Source organism: Patiria miniata, unplaced genomic scaffold (genome assembly GCF_015706575.1).
Source record: "Patiria miniata isolate m_02_andy unplaced genomic scaffold, ASM1570657v1 HiC_scaffold_13, whole genome shotgun sequence".
NCBI classification, from domain to species: Eukaryota; Metazoa; Echinodermata; class Asteroidea; order Valvatida; family Asterinidae; genus Patiria; species Patiria miniata.
The window spans coordinates 940560-964560 of record NW_024037051.1 but is presented as its reverse complement, the minus strand read 5'-3'; positions in this window follow the sequence as shown (position 1 = coordinate 964560).

Below are 24001 nucleotides of genomic sequence, written 5' to 3'. Positions count from 1 at the left end.
CTGCATCAGAATAACTTAATTGTCCAAAACGACAGATTTTCAGGGAAACATTTTGATATTAATCTAAGTGATTTTGGATAACTGGTGTTCTAATTAAGTTAAAGAATACTTCTTTTTGACTTCTTTGAGTTTCCGGAGGACGAGGAGCCGATCGGATGTTTGATTTAGTGGTTATAATAATGACATTAGAAGGTAGAAGTCATGATTCTGTATTATCTTTATTTAATTATTCTGTATTACATTTTTTTTAATTATTTAATACTTTCTTATATTATCATTGTATAAATAGTGTACGTTAAACAAAATGTCGAGGACGACATTTTCTCTCGAGAGGGAATAATGTGACGGTTGCGATGCAAACCCCCCTCTATTTATTTTTACATTACGTAATCGTTTTCTGTTATTTAAATTGGCGAGCGCCCTCTTGGTTTTGTAAACCAGTTCGCGCGCTTTCCACATTTCGTCATTCTGTTTTGGGTCGAAGACCAAGTAACACGTTGTCTTCGTTCCTCAACAGGTAATGATCTTTTTATATTTTACCTCAATCTTTCTCATAATAATAACTTATATTAATTCACAGTTAACAGGTACTATCCTTGAGTAGATTTAGATTGCTCTTAGTTCATTTTAGTTGATTTTGGAAGCATTTTCGACTATTTCAGGATATTGATTGACTTGTGATTTTTCATGTATTCAAGAATTCATTTAATTATCTTATCGTAAGAGCGATAGATATTTCGATATTGTAGAAGAAATTCAGCAGTTCATTTCTTCATTATTATATAAGATTGGATTAATTATCTTGTATTTATTGGGTTTTCACAGTAAACTTCAATATGGCGGACGCTGCCCGAATTTAGGCGCAAACCGCGGGATCTTGTTTAAATATTGACGAATCCTTTTTGGTATTTAGTATCTAGATTATTTCATAAGTATTTTGTACAGTCATTCTTTTGTATTTTGTATATTTGATTCTGTTTTCGGTCGAAGACCAAGTAACACGTTGTCTTCGTTCCTCAACAGAAATAAACCAGCACAAACTGAGAATCAGCCGTTCAGCCCGTAATATTTAGAAGGGTCACACCTGCAAGCGCACGCGACACAAACTTTGTAAATCGCGATCTAACGGTACCTTAACCTGGGAAGTTCTGCACAAACTATACCTTGTTCGGAAGCTTGTGATCAGGCCAACAAGCTGGCAAAAGGACAGGTGTTGAAACCCAGTACTTGCGGAGAAAATTCAAGATATATCGCATCAATGCCAGCAGAACCCCTATGTGCAGTCAGTCTAACAGCCATGCCTGCAAGCGCCCGCGACACGAACTTCGTATATCGCGGCCTAACGGTACCTTAACCTGGGAAGTTCTGCACAAACTATATCTTGTTCGGAAGCTTGTGATCAGGCCAACAAGCTGGCAAAAGGACAGGTCTTGAAACCCAGTACTTGCGGAGAAAATTCAAGATATAGCGCATCAATGCCAGTAGAACCCCTATGTGCAGTCAGTCTAACAGCCATGCCTGCAAGCGCCCGCAACACGAACTTCGTATATCGCGGTCTAACGGTACCTTAACCTGGGAAGTTCTGCACAAACTATACCTTGTTCGGAAGCTTGTGATCAGGCCAACAAGCTGGCAAAAGGACAGGTCTTGAAACCTAGTACTTGCGGAGAAAATTCAAGATATACCGCATCAATGTCAGTAGAACCCGTAGGTGCAGTCAGTCTAACAGCCATGCCTGCAAGCGCCCGCGACACGAACTTCGTATATCGCGGCCTAACGGTACCTTAACCTGGGAAGTTCTGCACAAACTATACCTTGTTCGGAAGCTTGTGATCAGGCCAACAAGCTTGCAAAAGGACAGGTCTTGAAACCCAGTACTTGCGGAGGAAATTTAAGATATAGCGCATCAATGCCAGTATAGTACCCCTATGTGCAGTCAGTCTAACAGCCATGCCTGCAAGCGCCCGCGACACGAACTTCGTATATCGCGGCCTGACGGTACCTTAACCTGGGAAGTTCTGAACAAACTATACCTTGTTCGGAAGCTTGTGATCAGGCCAACAAGCTGGCAAAAGGACAGGTCTTGAAACCCAGTACTTGCGGAGAAAATGTAAGATATAGCGCATCAATGCCAGTAGGACCCCTATGTGCAGTCAGTCTAACAGCCATGCCTGCAAGCGCACGCGACACGAACTTTGTAAATCGCGGTCTAACGGTACCTTAACCTGGGAAGTTCTGCACAAACTATACCTTGTTTGGAAGCTTGTGATCAGGCCAACAAGCTGGCAAAAGGACAGGTCTTGAAACCCAGTACTTGCGGAGAAAATTCAAGATATATCGCATCAATGCCAGCAGAACCCCTATGTGCAGTCAGTCTAACAGCCATGCCTGCAAGCGCCCGCGACACGAACTTCGTATATCGCGGCCTAACGGTACCTTAACCTGGGAAATTCTGCACAAACTATACCTTGTTCGGAAGCTTGTGATTAGGCCAACAAGCTGGCAAAAGGACAGGTCTTGAAACCCAGAACTTGTGGAGAAAATTCAAGATATAGCGCATCAATGCCAGTAGTACCCCTATGTGCAGTCAGTCTAACAGCCATGCCTGCAAGCGCCCGCGACACGAACTTCGTATATCGCGGCCTAACGGTACCTTAACCTGGGAAGTTCTGCACAAACTATACCTTGTTCGGAAGCTTGTGATCAGGCCAACAAGCTGGCAAAAGGACAGGTCTTGAAACCCAGTACTTGCGGAAAAAATTAAGATATAGCGCATCAATGCCAGTATAGTACCCCTATGTGCAGTCAGTCTAACAGCCATGCCTGCAAGCGCCCGCGACACGAACTTCGTATATCGCGGCCTAACGGTACCTTAACCTGGGAAGTTCTGCACAAACTATACCTTGTTCGGAAGCTTGTGATCAGGCCAACAAGCTGGCAAAAGGACAGGTCTTGAAACCCAGTACTTGCGGAGAAAATTTAAGATATAGCGCATCAATGCCAGTAGTATCCCTATGTGCAGTCAGTCTAACAGCCATGCCTGCAAGCGCCCGCGACACGAACTTCGTATATCGCGGTCTAACGGTACCTTAACCTGGGAAGTTCTGCACAAACTATACCTTGTTCGGAAGCTTGTGATCAGGCCAACAAGCTGGCAAAAGGACAGGTCTTGAAACCCAGTACTTGCGGAGAAAATTTAAGATATAGCGCATCAATGCCAGTAGTACCCCTATGTGCAGTCAGTCTAACAGCCATGCCTGCAAGCGCCCGCGACACGAACTTCGTATATCGCGGCCTAACGGTACCTTAACCTGGGAAGTTCTGCACAAACTATACCTTGTTCGGAAGCTTGTGATCAGGCCAACAAGCTGGCAAAAGGACAGGTCTTGAAACCCAGTACTTGCGGAGAAAATTCAAGATATAGCGCATCAATGCCAGTAGAACCCCTATGTGCAGTCAGTCTAACAGCCATGCCTGCAAGCGCCCGCGACACGAACTTCGTATATCGCGGCCTAACGGTACCTTAACCTGGGAAGTTCTGCACAAACTATACCTTGTTCGGAAGCTTGTGATCAGGCCAACAAGCTGGCAAAAGGACAGGTCTTGAAACCAGTACTTGCGGAGAAAATTAAGATATAGCGCATCAATGCCAGTATAGTACCCCTATGTGCAGTCAGTCTAACAGCCATGCCTGCAAGCGCCCGCGACACGAACTTCGTATATCGCGGCCTAACGGTACCTTAACCTGGGAAGTTCTGCACAAACTATACCTTGTTCGGAAGCTTGTGATCAGGCCAACAAGCTGGCAAAAGGACAGGTCTTGAAACCCAGTACTTGCGGAGAAAATTCAAGATATAGCGCATCAATGCCAGTAGAACCCCTATGTGCAGTCAGTCTAACAGCCATGCCTGCAAGCGCCCGCGACACGAACTTCGTATATCGCGGCCTAACGGTACCTTAACCTGGGAAGTTCTGCACAAACTATACCTTGTTCGGAAGCTTGTGATCAGGCCAACAAGCTGGCAAAAGGACAGGTCTTGAAACCCAGTACTTGCGGAGAAAATTTAAGATATAGCGCATCAATGCCAGTAGAACCCCTATGTGCAGTCAGTCTAACAGCCATGCCTGCAAGCGCCCGCGACACGAACTTCGTATATCGCGGCCTAACGGTACCTTAACCTGGGAAGTTCTGCACAAACTATACCTTGTTCGGAAGCTTGTGATCAGGCCAACAAGCTGGCAAAAGGACAGGTCTTGAAACCCAGTACTTGCGGAGAAAATTCAAGATATAGCGCATCAATGCCAGTAGTACCCCTATGTGCAGTCAGTCTAACAGCCATGCCTGCAAGCGCCCGCGACACGAACTTCGTATATCGCGGCCTAACGGTACCTTAACCTGGGAAGTTCTGCACAAACTATACCTTGTTCGGAAGCTTGTGATCAGGCCAACAAGCTGGCAAAAGGACAGGTCTTGAAACCCAGTACTTGCGGAGAAAATTCAAGATATAGCGCATCAATGCCAGTAGAACCCCTATGTGCAGTCAGTCTAACAGCCATGCCTGCAAGCGCCCGCGACACGAACTTCGTATATCGCGGCCTAACGGTACCTTAACCTGGGAAGTTCTGCACAAACTATACCTTGTTCGGAAGCTTGTGATCAGGCCAACAAGCTGGCAAAAGGACAGGTCTTGAAACCCAGTACTTGCGGAGAAAATTTAAGATATAGCGCATCAATGCCAGTAGTACCCCTATGTGCAGTCAGTCTAACAGCCATGCCTGCAAGCGCCCGCGACACGAACTTCGTATATCGCGGCCTAACGGTACCTTAACCTGGGAAGTTCTGCACAAACTATACCTTGTTCGGAAGCTTGTGATCAGGCCAACAAGCTGGCAAAAGGACAGGTCTTGAAACCCAGTACTTGCGGAGAAAATTTAAGATATAGCGCATCAATGCCAGTAGTACCCCTATGTGCAGTCAGTCTAACAGCCATGCCTGCAAGCGCCCGCGACACGAACTTCGTATATCGCGGCCTAACGGTACCTTAACCTGGGAAGTTCTGCACAAACTATACCTTGTTCGGAAGCTTGTGATCAGGCCAACAAGCTGGCAAAAGGACAGGTCTTGAAACCCAGTACTTGCGGAGAAAATTCAAGATATAGCGCATCAATGCCAGTAGAACCCCTATGTGCAGTCAGTCTAACAGCCATGCCTGCAAGCGCCCGCGACACGAACTTCGTATATCGCGGCCTAACGGTACCTTAACCTGGGAAGTTCTGCACAAACTATACCTTGTTCGGAAGCTTGTGATCAGGCCAACAAGCTGGCAAAAGGACAGGTCTTGAAACCCAGTACTTGCGGAGAAAATTCAAGATATAGCGCATCAATGCCAGTAGTACCCCTATGTGCAGTCAGTCTAACAGCCATGCCTGCAAGCGCCCGCGACACGAACTTCGTATATCGCGGCCTAACGGTACCTTAACCTGGGAAGTTCTGCACAAACTATACCTTGTTCGGAAGCTTGTGATCAGGCCAACAAGCTGGCAAAAGGACAGGTCTTGAAACCCAGTACTTGCGGAGAAAATTCAAGATATAGCGCATCAATGCCAGTAGAACCCCTATGTGCAGTCAGTCTAACAGCCATGCCTGCAAGCGCCCGCGACACGAACTTCGTATATCGCGGCCTAACGGTACCTTAACCTGGGAAGTTCTGCACAAACTATACCTTGTTCGGAAGCTTGTGATCAGGCCAACAAGCTGGCAAAAGGACAGGTCTTGAAACCCAGTACTTGCGGAGAAAATTTAAGATATAGCGCATCAATGCCAGTAGTACCCCTATGTGCAGTCAGTCTAACAGCCATGCCTGCAAGCGCCCGCGACACGAACTTCGTATATCGCGGCCTAACGGTACCTTAACCTGGGAAGTTCTGCACAAACTATACCTTGTTCGGAAGCTTGTGATCAGGCCAACAAGCTGGCAAAAGGACAGGTCTTGAAACCCAGTACTTGCGGAGAAAATTTAAGATATAGCGCATCAATGCCAGTAGAACCCCTATGTGCAGTCAGTCTAACAGCCATGCCTGCAAGCGCCCGCGACACGAACTTCGTATATCGCGGCCTAACGGTACCTTAACCTGGGAAGTTCTGCACAAACTATACCTTGTTCGGAAGCTTGTGATCAGGCCAACAAGCTGGCAAAAGGACAGGTCTTGAAACCCAGTACTTGCGGAGAAAATTCAAGATATAGCGCATCAATGCCAGTAGAACCCCTATGTGCAGTCAGTCTAACAGCCATGCCTGCAAGCGCCCGCGACACGAACTTCGTATATCGCGGCCTAACGGTACCTTAACCTGGGAAGTTCTGCACAAACTATACCTTGTTCGGAAGCTTGTGATCAGGCCAACAAGCTGGCAAAAGGACAGGTCTTGAAACCCAGTACTTGCGGAGAAAATTCAAGATATAGCGCATCAATGCCAGTAGTACCCCTATGTGCAGTCAGTCTAACAGCCATGCCTGCAAGCGCCCGCGACACGAACTTCGTATATCGCGGCCTAACGGTACCTTAACCTGGGAAGTTCTGCACAAACTATACCTTGTTCGGAAGCTTGTGATCAGGCCAACAAGCTGGCAAAAGGACAGGTCTTGAAACCCAGTACTTGCGGAGAAAATTCAAGATATAGCGCATCAATGCCAGTAGAACCCCTATGTGCAGTCAGTCTAACAGCCATGCCTGCAAGCGCCCGCGACACGAACTTCGTATATCGCGGCCTAACGGTACCTTAACCTGGGAAGTTCTGCACAAACTATACCTTGTTCGGAAGCTTGTGATCAGGCCAACAAGCTGGCAAAAGGACAGGTCTTGAAACCCAGTACTTGCGGAGAAAATTTAAGATATAGCGCATCAATGCCAGTAGTACCCCTATGTGCAGTCAGTCTAACAGCCATGCCTGCAAGCGCCCGCGACACGAACTTCGTATATCGCGGCCTAACGGTACCTTAACCTGGGAAGTTCTGCACAAACTATACCTTGTTCGGAAGCTTGTGATCAGGCCAACAAGCTGGCAAAAGGACAGGTCTTGAAACCCAGTACTTGCGGAGAAAATTTAAGATATAGCGCATCAATGCCAGTAGTACCCCTATGTGCAGTCAGTCTAACAGCCATGCCTGCAAGCGCCCGCGACACGAACTTCGTATATCGCGGCCTAACGGTACCTTAACCTGGGAAGTTCTGCACAAACTATACCTTGTTCGGAAGCTTGTGATCAGGCCAACAAGCTGGCAAAAGGACAGGTCTTGAAACCCAGTACTTGCGGAGAAAATTCAAGATATAGCGCATCAATGCCAGTAGTACCCCTATGTGCAGTCAGTCTAACAGCCATGCCTGCAAGCGCCCGCGACACGAACTTCGTATATCGCGGCCTAACGGTACCTTAACCTGGGAAGTTCTGCACAAACTATACCTTGTTCGGAAGCTTGTGATCAGGCCAACAAGCTGGCAAAAGGACAGGTCTTGAAACCCAGTACTTGCGGAGAAAATTTAAGATATAGCGCATCAATGCCAGTAGAACCCCTATGTGCAGTCAGTCTAACAGCCATGCCTGCAAGCGCCCGCGACACGAACTTCGTATATCGCGGCCTAACGGTACCTTAACCTGGGAAGTTCTGCACAAACTATACCTTGTTCGGAAGCTTGTGATCAGGCCAACAAGCTGGCAAAAGGACAGGTCTTGAAACCCAGTACTTGCGGAGAAAATTCAAGATATAGCGCATCAATGCCAGTAGTACCCCTATGTGCAGTCAGTCTAACAGCCATGCCTGCAAGCGCCCGCGACACGAACTTCGTATATCGCGGCCTAACGGTACCTTAACCTGGGAAGTTCTGCACAAACTATACCTTGTTCGGAAGCTTGTGATCAGGCCAACAAGCTGGCAAAAGGACAGGTCTTGAAACCCAGTACTTGCGGAGAAAATTCAAGATATAGCGCATCAATGCCAGTAGAACCCCTATGTGCAGTCAGTCTAACAGCCATGCCTGCAAGCGCCCGCGACACGAACTTCGTATATCGCGGCCTAACGGTACCTTAACCTGGGAAGTTCTGCACAAACTATACCTTGTTCGGAAGCTTGTGATCAGGCCAACAAGCTGGCAAAAGGACAGGTCTTGAAACCCAGTACTTGCGGAGAAAATTTAAGATATAGCGCATCAATGCCAGTAGTACCCCTATGTGCAGTCAGTCTAACAGCCATGCCTGCAAGCGCCCGCGACACGAACTTCGTATATCGCGGCCTAACGGTACCTTAACCTGGGAAGTTCTGCACAAACTATACCTTGTTCGGAAGCTTGTGATCAGGCCAACAAGCTGGCAAAAGGACAGGTCTTGAAACCCAGTACTTGCGGAGAAAATTTAAGATATAGCGCATCAATGCCAGTAGTACCCCTATGTGCAGTCAGTCTAACAGCCATGCCTGCAAGCGCCCGCGACACGAACTTCGTATATCGCGGCCTAACGGTACCTTAACCTGGGAAGTTCTGCACAAACTATACCTTGTTCGGAAGCTTGTGATCAGGCCAACAAGCTGGCAAAAGGACAGGTCTTGAAACCCAGTACTTGCGGAGAAAATTTAAGATATAGCGCATCAATGCCAGTAGTACCCCTATGTGCAGTCAGTCTAACAGCCATGCCTGCAAGCGCCCGCGACACGAACTTCGTATATCGCGGCCTAACGGTACCTTAACCTGGGAAGTTCTGCACAAACTATACCTTGTTCGGAAGCTTGTGATCAGGCCAACAAGCTGGCAAAAGGACAGGTCTTGAAACCCAGTACTTGCGGAGAAAATTTAAGATATAGCGCATCAATGCCAGTAGTACCCCTATGTGCAGTCAGTCTAACAGCCATGCCTGCAAGCGCCCGCGACACGAACTTCGTATATCGCGGCCTAACGGTACCTTAACCTGGGAAGTTCTGCACAAACTATACCTTGTTCGGAAGCTTGTGATCAGGCCAACAAGCTGGCAAAAGGACAGGTCTTGAAACCCAGTACTTGCGGAGAAAATTTAAGATATAGCGCATCAATGCCAGTAGAACCCCTATGTGCAGTCAGTCTAACAGCCATGCCTGCAAGCGCCCGCGACACGAACTTCGTATATCGCGGCCTAACGGTACCTTAACCTGGGAAGTTCTGCACAAACTATACCTTGTTCGGAAGCTTGTGATCAGGCCAACAAGCTGGCAAAAGGACAGGTCTTGAAACCCAGTACTTGCGGAGAAAATTCAAGATATAGCGCATCAATGCCAGTAGTACCCCTATGTGCAGTCAGTCTAACAGCCATGCCTGCAAGCGCCCGCGACACGAACTTCGTATATCGCGGCCTAACGGTACCTTAACCTGGGAAGTTCTGCACAAACTATACCTTGTTCGGAAGCTTGTGATCAGGCCAACAAGCTGGCAAAAGGACAGGTCTTGAAACCCAGTACTTGCGGAGAAAATTTAAGATATAGCGCATCAATGCCAGTAGTACCCCTATGTGCAGTCAGTCTAACAGCCATGCCTGCAAGCGCCCGCGACACGAACTTCGTATATCGCGGCCTAACGGTACCTTAACCTGGGAAGTTCTGCACAAACTATACCTTGTTCGGAAGCTTGTGATCAGGCCAACAAGCTGGCAAAAGGACAGGTCTTGAAACCCAGTACTTGCGGAGAAAATTCAAGATATAGCGCATCAATGCCAGTAGTACCCCTATGTGCAGTCAGTCTAACAGCCATGCCTGCAAGCGCCCGCGACACGAACTTCGTATATCGCGGCCTAACGGTACCTTAACCTGGGAAGTTCTGCACAAACTATACCTTGTTCGGAAGCTTGTGATCAGGCCAACAAGCTGGCAAAAGGACAGGTCTTGAAACCCAGTACTTGCGGAGAAAATTCAAGATATAGCGCATCAATGCCAGTAGTACCCCTATGTGCAGTCAGTCTAACAGCCATGCCTGCAAGCGCCCGCGACACGAACTTCGTATATCGCGGCCTAACGGTACCTTAACCTGGGAAGTTCTGCACAAACTATACCTTGTTCGGAAGCTTGTGATCAGGCCAACAAGCTGGCAAAAGGACAGGTCTTGAAACCCAGTACTTGCGGAGAAAATTCAAGATATAGCGCATCAATGCCAGTAGTACCCCTATGTGCAGTCAGTCTAACAGCCATGCCTGCAAGCGCCCGCGACACGAACTTCGTATATCGCGGCCTAACGGTACCTTAACCTGGGAAGTTCTGCACAAACTATACCTTGTTCGGAAGCTTGTGATCAGGCCAACAAGCTGGCAAAAGGACAGGTCTTGAAACCCAGTACTTGCGGAGAAAATTCAAGATATAGCGCATCAATGCCAGTAGTACCCCTATGTGCAGTCAGTCTAACAGCCATGCCTGCAAGCGCCCGCGACACGAACTTCGTATATCGCGGCCTAACGGTACCTTAACCTGGGAAGTTCTGCACAAACTATACCTTGTTCGGAAGCTTGTGATCAGGCCAACAAGCTGGCAAAAGGACAGGTCTTGAAACCCAGTACTTGCGGAGAAAATTTAAGATATAGCGCATCAATGCCAGTAGTACCCCTATGTGCAGTCAGTCTAACAGCCATGCCTGCAAGCGCCCGCGACACGAACTTCGTATATCGCGGCCTAACGGTACCTTAACCTGGGAAGTTCTGCACAAACTATACCTTGTTCGGAAGCTTGTGATCAGGCCAACAAGCTGGCAAAAGGACAGGTCTTGAAACCCAGTACTTGCGGAGAAAATTCAAGATATAGCGCATCAATGCCAGTAGTACCCCTATGTGCAGTCAGTCTAACAGCCATGCCTGCAAGCGCCCGCGACACGAACTTCGTATATCGCGGCCTAACGGTACCTTAACCTGGGAAGTTCTGCACAAACTATACCTTGTTCGGAAGCTTGTGATCAGGCCAACAAGCTGGCAAAAGGACAGGTCTTGAAACCCAGTACTTGCGGAGAAAATTTAAGATATAGCGCATCAATGCCAGTAGTACCCCTATGTGCAGTCAGTCTAACAGCCATGCCTGCAAGCGCCCGCGACACGAACTTCGTATATCGCGGCCTAACGGTACCTTAACCTGGGAAGTTCTGCACAAACTATACCTTGTTCGGAAGCTTGTGATCAGGCCAACAAGCTGGCAAAAGGACAGGTCTTGAAACCCAGTACTTGCGGAGAAAATTTAAGATATAGCGCATCAATGCCAGTAGTACCCCTATGTGCAGTCAGTCTAACAGCCATGCCTGCAAGCGCCCGCGACACGAACTTCGTATATCGCGGCCTAACGGTACCTTAACCTGGGAAGTTCTGCACAAACTATACCTTGTTCGGAAGCTTGTGATCAGGCCAACAAGCTGGCAAAAGGACAGGTCTTGAAACCCAGTACTTGCGGAGAAAATTTAAGATATAGCGCATCAATGCCAGTAGTACCCCTATGTGCAGTCAGTCTAACAGCCATGCCTGCAAGCGCCCGCGACACGAACTTCGTATATCGCGGCCTAACGGTACCTTAACCTGGGAAGTTCTGCACAAACTATACCTTGTTCGGAAGCTTGTGATCAGGCCAACAAGCTGGCAAAAGGACAGGTCTTGAAACCCAGTACTTGCGGAGAAAATTCAAGATATAGCGCATCAATGCCAGTAGTACCCCTATGTGCAGTCAGTCTAACAGCCATGCCTGCAAGCGCCCGCGACACGAACTTCGTATATCGCGGCCTAACGGTACCTTAACCTGGGAAGTTCTGCACAAACTATACCTTGTTCGGAAGCTTGTGATCAGGCCAACAAGCTGGCAAAAGGACAGGTCTTGAAACCCAGTACTTGCGGAGAAAATTTAAGATATAGCGCATCAATGCCAGTAGTACCCCTATGTGCAGTCAGTCTAACAGCCATGCCTGCAAGCGCCCGCGACACGAACTTCGTATATCGCGGCCTAACGGTACCTTAACCTGGGAAGTTCTGCACAAACTATACCTTGTTCGGAAGCTTGTGATCAGGCCAACAAGCTGGCAAAAGGACAGGTCTTGAAACCCAGTACTTGCGGAGAAAATTCAAGATATAGCGCATCAATGCCAGTAGTACCCCTATGTGCAGTCAGTCTAACAGCCATGCCTGCAAGCGCCCGCGACACGAACTTCGTATATCGCGGCCTAACGGTACCTTAACCTGGGAAGTTCTGCACAAACTATACCTTGTTCGGAAGCTTGTGATCAGGCCAACAAGCTGGCAAAAGGACAGGTCTTGAAACCCAGTACTTGCGGAGAAAATTTAAGATATAGCGCATCAATGCCAGTAGTACCCCTATGTGCAGTCAGTCTAACAGCCATGCCTGCAAGCGCCCGCGACACGAACTTCGTATATCGCGGCCTAACGGTACCTTAACCTGGGAAGTTCTGCACAAACTATACCTTGTTCGGAAGCTTGTGATCAGGCCAACAAGCTGGCAAAAGGACAGGTCTTGAAACCCAGTACTTGCGGAGAAAATTTAAGATATAGCGCATCAATGCCAGTAGTACCCCTATGTGCAGTCAGTCTAACAGCCATGCCTGCAAGCGCCCGCGACACGAACTTCGTATATCGCGGCCTAACGGTACCTTAACCTGGGAAGTTCTGCACAAACTATACCTTGTTCGGAAGCTTGTGATCAGGCCAACAAGCTGGCAAAAGGACAGGTCTTGAAACCCAGTACTTGCGGAGAAAATTCAAGATATAGCGCATCAATGCCAGTAGTACCCCTATGTGCAGTCAGTCTAACAGCCATGCCTGCAAGCGCCCGCGACACGAACTTCGTATATCGCGGCCTAACGGTACCTTAACCTGGGAAGTTCTGCACAAACTATACCTTGTTCGGAAGCTTGTGATCAGGCCAACAAGCTGGCAAAAGGACAGGTCTTGAAACCCAGTACTTGCGGAGAAAATTAAGATATAGCGCATCAATGCCAGTAGAACCCCTATGTGCAGTCAGTCTAACAGCCATGCCTGCAAGCGCCCGCGACACGAACTTCGTATATCGCGGCCTAACGGTACCTTAACCTGGGAAGTTCTGCACAAACTATACCTTGTTCGGAAGCTTGTGATCAGGCCAACAAGCTGGCAAAAGGACAGGTCTTGAAACCCAGTACTTGCGGAGAAAATTCAAGATATAGCGCATCAATGCCAGTAGTACCCCTATGTGCAGTCAGTCTAACAGCCATGCCTGCAAGCGCCCGCGACACGAACTTCGTATATCGCGGCCTAACGGTACCTTAACCTGGGAAGTTCTGCACAAACTATACCTTGTTCGGAAGCTTGTGATCAGGCCAACAAGCTGGCAAAAGGACAGGTCTTGAAACCCAGTACTTGCGGAGAAAATTTAAGATATAGCGCATCAATGCCAGTAGTACCCCTATGTGCAGTCAGTCTAACAGCCATGCCTGCAAGCGCCCGCGACACGAACTTCGTATATCGCGGCCTAACGGTACCTTAACCTGGGAAGTTCTGCACAAACTATACCTTGTTCGGAAGCTTGTGATCAGGCCAACAAGCTGGCAAAAGGACAGGTCTTGAAACCCAGTACTTGCGGAGAAAATTTAAGATATAGCGCATCAATGCCAGTAGTACCCCTATGTGCAGTCAGTCTAACAGCCATGCCTGCAAGCGCCCGCGACACGAACTTCGTATATCGCGGCCTAACGGTACCTTAACCTGGGAAGTTCTGCACAAACTATACCTTGTTCGGAAGCTTGTGATCAGGCCAACAAGCTGGCAAAAGGACAGGTCTTGAAACCCAGTACTTGCGGAGAAAATTTAAGATATAGCGCATCAATGCCAGTAGTACCCCTATGTGCAGTCAGTCTAACAGCCATGCCTGCAAGCGCCCGCGACACGAACTTCGTATATCGCGGCCTAACGGTACCTTAACCTGGGAAGTTCTGCACAAACTATACCTTGTTCGGAAGCTTGTGATCAGGCCAACAAGCTGGCAAAAGGACAGGTCTTGAAACCCAGTACTTGCGGAGAAAATTAAGATATAGCGCATCAATGCCAGTAGTACCCCTATGTGCAGTCAGTCTAACAGCCATGCCTGCAAGCGCCCGCGACACGAACTTCGTATATCGCGGCCTAACGGTACCTTAACCTGGGAAGTTCTGCACAAACTATACCTTGTTCGGAAGCTTGTGATCAGGCCAACAAGCTGGCAAAAGGACAGGTCTTGAAACCCAGTACTTGCGGAGAAAATTTAAGATATAGCGCATCAATGCCAGTAGAACCCCTATGTGCAGTCAGTCTAACAGCCATGCCTGCAAGCGCCCGCGACACGAACTTCGTATATCGCGGCCTAACGGTACCTTAACCTGGGAAGTTCTGCACAAACTATACCTTGTTCGGAAGCTTGTGATCAGGCCAACAAGCTGGCAAAAGGACAGGTCTTGAAACCCAGTACTTGCGGAGAAAATTTAAGATATAGCGCATCAATGCCAGTAGTACCCCTATGTGCAGTCAGTCTAACAGCCATGCCTGCAAGCGCCCGCGACACGAACTTCGTATATCGCGGCCTAACGGTACCTTAACCTGGGAAGTTCTGCACAAACTATACCTTGTTCGGAAGCTTGTGATCAGGCCAACAAGCTGGCAAAAGGACAGGTCTTGAAACCCAGTACTTGCGGAGAAAATTTAAGATATAGCGCATCAATGCCAGTAGTACCCCTATGTGCAGTCAGTCTAACAGCCATGCCTGCAAGCGCCCGCGACACGAACTTCGTATATCGCGGCCTAACGGTACCTTAACCTGGGAAGTTCTGCACAAACTATACCTTGTTCGGAAGCTTGTGATCAGGCCAACAAGCTGGCAAAAGGACAGGTCTTGAAACCCAGTACTTGCGGAGAAAATTTAAGATATAGCGCATCAATGCCAGTAGTACCCCTATGTGCAGTCAGTCTAACAGCCATGCCTGCAAGCGCCCGCGACACGAACTTCGTATATCGCGGCCTAACGGTACCTTAACCTGGGAAGTTCTGCACAAACTATACCTTGTTCGGAAGCTTGTGATCAGGCCAACAAGCTGGCAAAAGGACAGGTCTTGAAACCCAGTACTTGCGGAGAAAATTTAAGATATAGCGCATCAATGCCAGTAGAACCCCTATGTGCAGTCAGTCTAACAGCCATGCCTGCAAGCGCCCGCGACACGAACTTCGTATATCGCGGCCTAACGGTACCTTAACCTGGGAAGTTCTGCACAAACTATACCTTGTTCGGAAGCTTGTGATCAGGCCAACAAGCTGGCAAAAGGACAGGTCTTGAAACCCAGTACTTGCGGAGAAAATTAAGATATAGCGCATCAATGCCAGTAGTACCCCTATGTGCAGTCAGTCTAACAGCCATGCCTGCAAGCGCCCGCGACACGAACTTCGTATATCGCGGCCTAACGGTACCTTAACCTGGGAAGTTCTGCACAAACTATACCTTGTTCGGAAGCTTGTGATCAGGCCAACAAGCTGGCAAAAGGACAGGTCTTGAAACCCAGTACTTGCGGAGAAAATTTAAGATATAGCGCATCAATGCCAGTAGAACCCCTATGTGCAGTCAGTCTAACAGCCATGCCTGCAAGCGCCCGCGACACGAACTTCGTATATCGCGGCCTAACGGTACCTTAACCTGGGAAGTTCTGCACAAACTATACCTTGTTCGGAAGCTTGTGATCAGGCCAACAAGCTGGCAAAAGGACAGGTCTTGAAACCCAGTACTTGCGGAGAAAATTTAAGATATAGCGCATCAATGCCAGTAGTACCCCTATGTGCAGTCAGTCTAACAGCCATGCCTGCAAGCGCCCGCGACACGAACTTCGTATATCGCGGCCTAACGGTACCTTAACCTGGGAAGTTCTGCACAAACTATACCTTGTTCGGAAGCTTGTGATCAGGCCAACAAGCTGGCAAAAGGACAGGTCTTGAAACCCAGTACTTGCGGAGAAAATTTAAGATATAGCGCATCAATGCCAGTAGTACCCCTATGTGCAGTCAGTCTAACAGCCATGCCTGCAAGCGCCCGCGACACGAACTTCGTATATCGCGGCCTAACGGTACCTTAACCTGGGAAGTTCTGCACAAACTATACCTTGTTCGGAAGCTTGTGATCAGGCCAACAAGCTGGCAAAAGGACAGGTCTTGAAACCCAGTACTTGCGGAGAAAATTTAAGATATAGCGCATCAATGCCAGTAGAACCCCTATGTGCAGTCAGTCTAACAGCCATGCCTGCAAGCGCCCGCGACACGAACTTCGTATATCGCGGCCTAACGGTACCTTAACCTGGGAAGTTCTGCACAAACTATACCTTGTTCGGAAGCTTGTGATCAGGCCAACAAGCTGGCAAAAGGACAGGTCTTGAAACCCAGTACTTGCGGAGAAAATTAAGATATAGCGCATCAATGCCAGTAGTACCCCTATGTGCAGTCAGTCTAACAGCCATGCCTGCAAGCGCCCGCGACACGAACTTCGTATATCGCGGCCTAACGGTACCTTAACCTGGGAAGTTCTGCACAAACTATACCTTGTTCGGAAGCTTGTGATCAGGCCAACAAGCTGGCAAAAGGACAGGTCTTGAAACCCAGTACTTGCGGAGAAAATTCAAGATATAGCGCATCAATGCCAGTAGTACCCCTATGTGCAGTCAGTCTAACAGCCATGCCTGCAAGCGCCCGCGACACGAACTTCGTATATCGCGGCCTAACGGTACCTTAACCTGGGAAGTTCTGCACAAACTATACCTTGTTCGGAAGCTTGTGATCAGGCCAACAAGCTGGCAAAAGGACAGGTCTTGAAACCCAGTACTTGCGGAGAAAATTTAAGATATAGCGCATCAATGCCAGTAGTACCCCTATGTGCAGTCAGTCTAACAGCCATGCCTGCAAGCGCCCGCGACACGAACTTCGTATATCGCGGCCTAACGGTACCTTAACCTGGGAAGTTCTGCACAAACTATACCTTGTTCGGAAGCTTGTGATCAGGCCAACAAGCTGGCAAAAGGACAGGTCTTGAAACCCAGTACTTGCGGAGAAAATTTAAGATATAGCGCATCAATGCCAGTAGTACCCCTATGTGCAGTCAGTCTAACAGCCATGCCTGCAAGCGCCCGCGACACGAACTTCGTATATCGCGGCCTAACGGTACCTTAACCTGGGAAGTTCTGCACAAACTATACCTTGTTCGGAAGCTTGTGATCAGGCCAACAAGCTGGCAAAAGGACAGGTCTTGAAACCCAGTACTTGCGGAGAAAATTTAAGATATAGCGCATCAATGCCAGTAGAACCCCTATGTGCAGTCAGTCTAACAGCCATGCCTGCAAGCGCCCGCGACACGAACTTCGTATATCGCGGCCTAACGGTACCTTAACCTGGGAAGTTCTGCACAAACTATACCTTGTTCGGAAGCTTGTGATCAGGCCAACAAGCTGGCAAAAGGACAGGTCTTGAAACCCAGTACTTGCGGAGAAAATTTAAGATATAGCGCATCAATGCCAGTAGTACCCCTATGTGCAGTCAGTCTAACAGCCATGCCTGCAAGCGCCCGCGACACGAACTTCGTATATCGCGGCCTAACGGTACCTTAACCTGGGAAGTTCTGCACAAACTATACCTTGTTCGGAAGCTTGTGATCAGGCCAACAAGCTGGCAAAAGGACAGGTCTTGAAACCCAGTACTTGCGGAGAAAATTTAAGATATAGCGCATCAATGCCAGTAGTACCCCTATGTGCAGTCAGTCTAACAGCCATGCCTGCAAGCGCCCGCGACACGAACTTCGTATATCGCGGCCTAACGGTACCTTAACCTGGGAAGTTCTGCACAAACTATACCTTGTTCGGAAGCTTGTGATCAGGCCAACAAGCTGGCAAAAGGACAGGTCTTGAAACCCAGTACTTGCGGAGAAAATTCAAGATATAGCGCATCAATGCCAGTAGTACCCCTATGTGCAGTCAGTCTAACAGCCATGCCTGCAAGCGCCCGCGACACGAACTTCGTATATCGCGGCCTAACGGTACCTTAACCTGGGAAGTTCTGCACAAACTATACCTTGTTCGGAAGCTTGTGATCAGGCCAACAAGCTGGCAAAAGGACAGGTCTTGAAACCCAGTACTTGCGGAGAAAATTTAAGATATAGCGCATCAATGCCAGTAGTACCCCTATGTGCAGTCAGTCTAACAGCCATGCCTGCAAGCGCCCGCGACACGAACTTCGTATATCGCGGCCTAACGGTACCTTAACCTGGGAAGTTCTGCACAAACTATACCTTGTTCGGAAGCTTGTGATCAGGCCAACAAGCTGGCAAAAGGACAGGTCTTGAAACCCAGTACTTGCGGAGAAAATTTAAGATATAGCGCATCAATGCCAGTAGTACCCCTATGTGCAGTCAGTCTAACAGCCATGCCTGCAAGCGCCCGCGACACGAACTTCGTATATCGCGGCCTAACGGTACCTTAACCTGGGAAGTTCTGCACAAACTATACCTTGTTCGGAAGCTTGTGATCAGGCCAACAAGCTGGCAAAAGGACAGGTCTTGAAACCCAGTACTTGCGGAGAAAATTTAAGATATAGCGCATCAATGCCAGTAGTACCCCTATGTGCAGTCAGTCTAACAGCCATGCCTGCAAGCGCCCGCGACACGAACTTCGTATATCGCGGCCTAACGGTACCTTAACCTGGGAAGTTCTGCACAAACTATACCTTGTTCGGAAGCTTGTGATCAGGCCAACAAGCTGGCAAAAGGACAGGTCTTGAAACCCAGTACTTGCGGAGAAAATTAAGATATAGCGCATCAATGCCAGTAGTACCCCTATGTGCAGTCAGTCTAACAGCCATGCCTGCAAGCGCCCGCGACACGAACTTCGTATATCGCGGCCTAACGGTACCTTAACCTGGGAAGTTCTGCACAAACTATACCTTGTTCGGAAGCTTGTGATCAGGCCAACAAGCTGGCAAAAGGACAGGTCTTGAAACCCAGTACTTGCGGAGAAAATTCAAGATATAGCGCATCAATGCCAGTAGTACCCCTATGTGCAGTCAGTCTAACAGCCATGCCTGCAAGCGCCCGCGACACGAACTTCGTATATCGCGGCCTAACGGTACCTTAACCTGGGAAGTTCTGCACAAACTATACCTTGTTCGGAAGCTTGTGATCAGGCCAACAAGCTGGCAAAAGGACAGGTCTTGAAACCCAGTACTTGCGGAGAAAATTTAAGATATAGCGCATCAATGCCAGTAGTACCCCTATGTGCAGTCAGTCTAACAGCCATGCCTGCAAGCGCCCGCGACACGAACTTCGTATATCGCGGCCTAACGGTACCTTAACCTGGGAAGTTCTGCACAAACTATACCTTGTTCGGAAGCTTGTGATCAGGCCAACAAGCTGGCAAAAGGACAGGTCTTGAAACCCAGTACTTGCGGAGAAAATTTAAGATATAGCGCATCAATGCCAGTAGTACCCCTATGTGCAGTCAGTCTAACAGCCATGCCTGCAAGCGCCCGCGACACGAACTTCGTATATCGCGGCCTAACGGTACCTTAACCTGGGAAGTTCTGCACAAACTATACCTTGTTCGGAAGCTTGTGATCAGGCCAACAAGCTGGCAAAAGGACAGGTCTTGAAACCCAGTACTTGCGGAGAAAATTTAAGATATAGCGCATCAATGCCAGTAGTACCCCTATGTGCAGTCAGTCTAACAGCCATGCCTGCAAGCGCCCGCGACACGAACTTCGTATATCGCGGCCTAACGGTACCTTAACCTGGGAAGTTCTGCACAAACTATACCTTGTTCGGAAGCTTGTGATCAGGCCAACAAGCTGGCAAAAGGACAGGTCTTGAAACCCAGTACTTGCGGAGAAAATTTAAGATATAGCGCATCAATGCCAGTAGTACCCCTATGTGCAGTCAGTCTAACAGCCATGCCTGCAAGCGCCCGCGACACGAACTTCGTATATCGCGGCCTAACGGTACCTTAACCTGGGAAGTTCTGCACAAACTATACCTTGTTCGGAAGCTTGTGATCAGGCCAACAAGCTGGCAAAAGGACAGGTCTTGAAACCCAGTACTTGCGGAGAAAATTTAAGATATAGCGCATCAATGCCAGTAGTACCCCTATGTGCAGTCAGTCTAACAGCCATGCCTGCAAGCGCCCGCGACACGAACTTCGTATATCGCGGCCTAACGGTACCTTAACCTGGGAAGTTCTGCACAAACTATACCTTGTTCGGAAGCTTGTGATCAGGCCAACAAGCTGGCAAAAGGACAGGTCTTGAAACCCAGTACTTGCGGAGAAAATTTAAGATATAGCGCATCAATGCCAGTAGTACCCCTATGTGCAGTCAGTCTAACAGCCATGCCTGCAAGCGCCCGCGACACGAACTTCGTATATCGCGGCCTAACGGTACCTTAACCTGGGAAGTTCTGCACAAACTATACCTTGTTCGGAAGCTTGTGATCAGGCCAACAAGCTGGCAAAAGGACAGGTCTTGAAACCCAGTACTTGCGGAGAAAATTAAGATATAGCGCATCAATGCCAGTAGTACCCCTATGTGCAGTCAGTCTAACAGCCATGCCTGCAAGCGCCCGCGACACGAACTTCGTATATCGCGGCCTAACGGTACCTTAACCTGGGAAGTTCTGCACAAACTATACCTTGTTCGGAAGCTTGTGATCAGGCCAACAAGCTGGCAAAAGGACAGGTCTTGAAACCCAGTACTTGCGGAGAAAATTCAAGATATAGCGCATCAATGCCAGTAGTACCCCTATGTGCAGTCAGTCTAACAGCCATGCCTGCAAGCGCCCGCGACACGAACTTCGTATATCGCGGCCTAACGGTACCTTAACCTGGGAAGTTCTGCACAAACTATACCTTGTTCGGAAGCTTGTGATCAGGCCAACAAGCTGGCAAAAGGACAGGTCTTGAAACCCAGTACTTGCGGAGAAAATTTAAGATATAGCGCATCAATGCCAGTAGTACCCCTATGTGCAGTCAGTCTAACAGCCATGCCTGCAAGCGCCCGCGACACGAACTTCGTATATCGCGGCCTAACGGTACCTTAACCTGGGAAGTTCTGCACAAACTATACCTTGTTCGGAAGCTTGTGATCAGGCCAACAAGCTGGCAAAAGGACAGGTCTTGAAACCCAGTACTTGCGGAGAAAATTTAAGATATAGCGCATCAATGCCAGTAGTACCCCTATGTGCAGTCAGTCTAACAGCCATGCCTGCAAGCGCCCGCGACACGAACTTCGTATATCGCGGCCTAACGGTACCTTAACCTGGGAAGTTCTGCACAAACTATACCTTGTTCGGAAGCTTGTGATCAGGCCAACAAGCTGGCAAAAGGACAGGTCTTGAAACCCAGTACTTGCGGAGAAAATTTAAGATATAGCGCATCAATGCCAGTAGTACCCCTATGTGCAGTCAGTCTAACAGCCATGCCTGCAAGCGCCCGCGACACGAACTTCGTATATCGCGGCCTAACGGTACCTTAACCTGGGAAGTTCTGCACAAACTATACCTTGTTCGGAAGCTTGTGATCAGGCCAACAAGCTGGCAAAAGGACAGGTCTTGAAACCCAGTACTTGCGGAGAAAATTTAAGATATAGCGCATCAATGCCAGTAGTACCCCTATGTGCAGTCAGTCTAACAGCCATGCCTGCAAGCGCCCGCGACACGAACTTCGTATATCGCGGCCTAACGGTACCTTAACCTGGGAAGTTCTGCACAAACTATACCTTGTTCGGAAGCTTGTGATCAGGCCAACAAGCTGGCAAAAGGACAGGTCTTGAAACCCAGTACTTGCGGAGAAAATTCAAGATATAGCGCATCAATGCCAGTAGTACCCCTATGTGCAGTCAGTCTAACAGCCATGCCTGCAAGCGCCCGCGACACGAACTTCGTATATCGCGGCCTAACGGTACCTTAACCTGGGAAGTTCTGCACAAACTATACCTTGTTCGGAAGCTTGTGATCAGGCCAACAAGCTGGCAAAAGGACAGGTCTTGAAACCCAGTACTTGCGGAGAAAATTTAAGATATAGCGCATCAATGCCAGTAGTACCCCTATGTGCAGTCAGTCTAACAGCCATGCCTGCAAGCGCCCGCGACACGAACTTCGTATATCGCGGCCTAACGGTACCTTAACCTGGGAAGTTCTGCACAAACTATACCTTGTTCGGAAGCTTGTGATCAGGCCAACAAGCTGGCAAAAGGACAGGTCTTGAAACCCAGTACTTGCGGAGAAAATTCAAGATATAGCGCATCAATGCCAGTAGTACCCCTATGTGCAGTCAGTCTAACAGCCATGCCTGCAAGCGCCCGCGACACGAACTTCGTATATCGCGGCCTAACGGTACCTTAACCTGGGAAGTTCTGCACAAACTATACCTTGTTCGGAAGCTTGTGATCAGGCCAACAAGCTGGCAAAAGGACAGGTCTTGAAACCCAGTACTTGCGGAGAAAATTTAAGATATAGCGCATCAATGCCAGTAGTACCCCTATGTGCAGTCAGTCTAACAGCCATGCCTGCAAGCGCCCGCGACACGAACTTCGTATATCGCGGCCTAACGGTACCTTAACCTGGGAAGTTCTGCACAAACTATACCTTGTTCGGAAGCTTGTGATCAGGCCAACAAGCTGGCAAAAGGACAGGTCTTGAAACCCAGTACTTGCGGAGAAAATTTAAGATATAGCGCATCAATGCCAGTAGTACCCCTATGTGCAGTCAGTCTAACAGCCATGCCTGCAAGCGCCCGCGACACGAACTTCGTATATCGCGGCCTAACGGTACCTTAACCTGGGAAGTTCTGCACAAACTATACCTTGTTCGGAAGCTTGTGATCAGGCCAACAAGCTGGCAAAAGGACAGGTCTTGAAACCCAGTACTTGCGGAGAAAATTTAAGATATAGCGCATCAATGCCAGTAGTACCCCTATGTGCAGTCAGTCTAACAGCCATGCCTGCAAGCGCCCGCGACACGAACTTCGTATATCGCGGCCTAACGGTACCTTAACCTGGGAAGTTCTGCACAAACTATACCTTGTTCGGAAGCTTGTGATCAGGCCAACAAGCTGGCAAAAGGACAGGTCTTGAAACCCAGTACTTGCGGAGAAAATTTAAGATATAGCGCATCAATGCCAGTAGTACCCCTATGTGCAGTCAGTCTAACAGCCATGCCTGCAAGCGCCCGCGACACGAACTTCGTATATCGCGGCCTAACGGTACCTTAACCTGGGAAGTTCTGCACAAACTATACCTTGTTCGGAAGCTTGTGATCAGGCCAACAAGCTGGCAAAAGGACAGGTCTTGAAACCCAGTACTTGCGGAGAAAATTTAAGATATAGCGCATCAATGCCAGTAGTACCCCTATGTGCAGTCAGTCTAACAGCCATGCCTGCAAGCGCCCGCGACACGAACTTCGTATATCGCGGCCTAACGGTACCTTAACCTGGGAAGTTCTGCACAAACTATACCTTGTTCGGAAGCTTGTGATCAGGCCAACAAGCTGGCAAAAGGACAGGTCTTGAAACCCAGTACTTGCGGAGAAAATTAAGATATAGCGCATCAATGCCAGTAGTACCCCTATGTGCAGTCAGTCTAACAGCCATGCCTGCAAGCGCCCGCGACACGAACTTCGTATATCGCGGCCTAACGGTACCTTAACCTGGGAAGTTCTGCACAAACTATACCTTGTTCGGAAGCTTGTGATCAGGCCAACAAGCTGGCAAAAGGACAGGTCTTGAAACCCAGTACTTGCGGAGAAAATTTAAGATATAGCGCATCAATGCCAGTAGTACCCCTATGTGCAGTCAGTCTAACAGCCATGCCTGCAAGCGCCCGCGACACGAACTTCGTATATCGCGGCCTAACGGTACCTTAACCTGGGAAGTTCTGCACAAACTATACCTTGTTCGGAAGCTTGTGATCAGGCCAACAAGCTGGCAAAAGGACAGGTCTTGAAAC